The sequence below is a fragment of the Artibeus jamaicensis genome, unplaced genomic scaffold, assembly GCF_021234435.1.
Source record: "Artibeus jamaicensis isolate MK-2021 breed Jamaican fruit bat unplaced genomic scaffold, CSHL_Jam_final contig_3114, whole genome shotgun sequence".
Taxonomy (NCBI): domain Eukaryota; kingdom Metazoa; phylum Chordata; class Mammalia; order Chiroptera; family Phyllostomidae; genus Artibeus; species Artibeus jamaicensis.
Window position 1 is genome coordinate 624044 of NW_026521720.1, and position 3622 is coordinate 627665.

A 3622-nucleotide genomic window follows, 5' to 3' on the forward strand; every position below is an offset into this window, starting at 1 on the left:
CATCACTGTTGATACATTTATTTTTGTACTATATGCCTCTTGTACTGGAATATAAGCTGCATCAGAGGAAGTACATCAGCTGTTTTTTTCTCCGTTGTATACCAGTACCTGCAAAAGTACCGAGCACATAGTGTTTTCTCAATAAATATTTGATAAAATATTGAACTGTGTACAGCTGCCTCTACAGAAGAAAAGAAGTACAAGGATTTGAGTATCAGGCACTTTTTAACAGTGAAAATATTGTGTAATTGGAAACAAGAGGTTAGATTTCTGTGGTGAGGCCAGAACTGGAGACACAGATAAGTATCCTAACGGTAGCATTGTAGGGCAAAACTGAAAATGTTGAAACTCTGATTTTTTTCATAAATACTTTGGCAACCTAGTTTGACTGGTTCCCAGAGTAATTCTGCTGTTATATCTATTACCATTTCATAAAACTTTTTTTAGCCTAACAATCTGTTTCTAAACTCATTACTTTAATTCAATATATTATAAAAAACTTCGCTTAATAAATTTTACCTCAATATATTAACTTATTTTTCCCAGTAACCTAATTTATAAGTTCCAGAATCTTTTCTTTTTTCCTCACTTAAGACAAAAAGCAAAATTCCCATCTATTTAGTGAATTTAAATGATGAAGTTTGATCAATCATAAGTACATCATTGAAATATAATGTTAAGGGGGCAGAGAAGCATTATTTTTTATAGCTTTTCAGCAGCAAACACTTATGAAATCAAGGAGGCATCTAATCAGAACAAATAAACATTTCACTTCAAGAAGCACAATCTCCAGAAAGCAACAAAATTTGTTCCAAAACTGCAATATAGTAAGCTAACAAAAAGCCTCAGTGATAAGGTGTTGGTGGCATCTTACTGTTAGCAGTGAGGAGCGGCAAAGGCAGAAACAAGCTGTGGTGAGTGAAAACGACTAAAATGCTTGTGGACCTGGCCTTTCTGAACTGCTAACCCTGACTTTGCTCTGCACCAGGAGGCCTTCAGGTAGGATGCTAGGATCCACCCTGACTCCAGTAAACATCTAGACATCTATCAATTTCATCTGTTTCCTACCTAGCTTCCAAAGAATTTTTTTAAAAGTGAGAGAAAAAATCCTAGATGCAAGATAAAAAGGAGGGTAGAAACAATGAACCAGAGATGAGGTTAGAACATAAAATGCATGCCCTAAGACCTGGTGAATTTCATCTAGGGGCACCACAGTGTTGTCTTTAAAAGCCCTCTAGAAGCCAAGTAAATTGGGAAACAAAATAAATTATTTGATTTAATTGTCCGCAAGATAAAATCAAACTGGTTGCTCAGTCATTTTCCAGGTACCGAGAAAAATGTTTCACATAAACTGGACTTGTATAATGTCACCAGTAATGTTCTCTCACAAACAGACTTTATAATAAATATAAAACATTTTGCTCTACCAGCAGCGTTTGGCGGCGGGATGTCTCACAGGAAGTTCTCCACTCCCAGGCACGGGTCCCTGGGCTTCTTGCCTCGGAGGCACAGCAGCCGGCTGCAGGAAGGTGAAGAGCTTCCCCAAGGATGACTCCTCCAAGTCTGTCCACCTCACAGCCTTCCTGGGCTACAAGGCTAGCATGACCCACATTGTGTGTGAGGTCGATAGGCCAGGATCCAAGGTGAACAAGAAGGAAGTTGTGGAGGCGATGACCATTGTGGAGACCCCACCCATGGTGATAGTGGGCATTGTGGGCTACGTGGAGACCCCTCGAGGCCTCCACACCTTCAAAACCATCTTTGCCGAGCACTTCAGTGATGAACGCAAGATGCACTTCTATAAGAACTGGCATAAATCTAAGAAGAAGGCCTTCACCAAGTACTGCAAGAAGTGGCAGGACGACAATGGCAAGAAGCAGCTGGAGAAGGCCTTTGGCAGCATGAAGAAGTACTGCCAGGTCATCCACATCATGGCCCATACCCAGATGCACCTGCTTCCTTTGCTCCAGAAGAAAGCCCACCTCATGGAGAACCAGGTGAATGGAGGCACAGTGGCTAAAAAACTGGACTGGGCCCATGAGAGGCTGGAGCAGCAGGTCCCTGTGAGCCAGGTGTTTGGACAGGGTGAGATGATTGATGTCATTGGGGTGACCCAGGGTAAAGACTGCAAAGGGGTCACCAGCTGCTGCCATAATAAGAAGTTGCCCCGCAAGACCCACCAAAGGCTGCACAAGATGGTTGTATCGGGGCTTGGCATACAGTCCGTGTGGCCTTCTCCGTAGCCTGGACTAGGCAAAAGGGCTACCACCACCACACTGAGATCAATAAGAAGATCTACAGGATCAGCCAGGGCTAATTCATCAAGGACGGCAAACTGATCAAGAACAATGCCTCCACCGATTACCACCTGTCTGACCAGAGCATCAACCCTCTGGGTGGCTTTGTGACTACAGCGAGGTGACCAATGACGAAGTCATGCTGAAAGGCTGTGGGGTGGGAACCAAGAAGCAAGAGCTCACCCTCCACAAGCCCTCGTTGGTGCAGACCAAATGGTGGGCCCTGGAGAAGATGGATCTGAAGTTTATCAACACCACCTCCAAGTTTGGCCATGGCCACTTCCAGACAATAGAGGAGAAGAAAGCATTCGTGGGACCGGTTAAGACTGAATCGCAAAGGAAGAAGGAGCCTAATGTCAGAAGCAAACTGTGCAGCTGGTGAGATCTCAATAAAAATTTTCCAGTGGGGGACAAAAACATTTTACCGGATGTTACTTATAATATGCTAGTGATGTGGTAAATCCTGAAAAAGAAATCTGCAACTAATCCCAACAATGATCTTCTCTTGGGCATGAGTACTACATAGTATTTTCCCCCACTGAACTTTTGGAAATATTGAGCAGCTTTACTTCAACATAAAGTTGAGAAGTTTCAGAAATGCACATATTCCATACTGCTAGTTACGTGCACACCTTTGTATTTTAACATTCAGCACAATGCAGGAAAATGCGACAATTACTTTTTTCCCTACATTTTTTAATGTCAAGGCTACTAATGAGAAAACATGCCTTATAAGACACACTATTTTAGTACAGTACTTTATTTGAACTTGTGAAACAAATGAGATTTGTTTAAAAGTGACTTAATTATACACTAAAGATAAACCACTTACTGACTTTATTGAATAGTTAAAGCAAGTATGATTTAGCTTTAGATATGAAGCCTTCTTCACAATGAGAGTTTACAACTATTGTCTAACATAGGTGCCTCTGTCAACATGCCATTTCAGCTTTTGATAAACTGTCTTCCGCTCTCCTTTTGTGTTGAATCTGTGTGTGTGTGCCTGGAGAATGGAGAATGCCCTGTACTCATTCAATATCCAGTGATGATATTACAAGGGTCCTGTAGTTTGGTGAGTGAACCCAGATAAGCTGTTTTTCCTTTGTCATACTTTTGTTCTCTCATCTTCCCCTCGGCTGTCATAGTCTCTCTGTTTGCAGCTGCACATTCTGTACAGTGCAATGCATTTATTCTGAGGCTGCCTCTCTCTTTTGAGCTCTTCTTGCCACATATTTGGTGTCTCTCATAATCTTATAGTTTTCCCTTGCCCTCCTGTTGCCACCTGTCCTGCACTCAGGCCTAACTCTTTGTGGCCAGGTGTCCCC

At 42.2% G+C, this 3622-nt stretch overlaps 1 pseudogene; it reads left to right on the top strand.

Moving 5' to 3' along the window:
* Positions 1–1429: 1429 nt before the first annotated feature.
* Positions 1430–2679, top strand: LOC119038176 (60S ribosomal protein L3-like; annotated as a pseudogene).
* Positions 2680–3622: the final 943 nt, after the last annotated feature.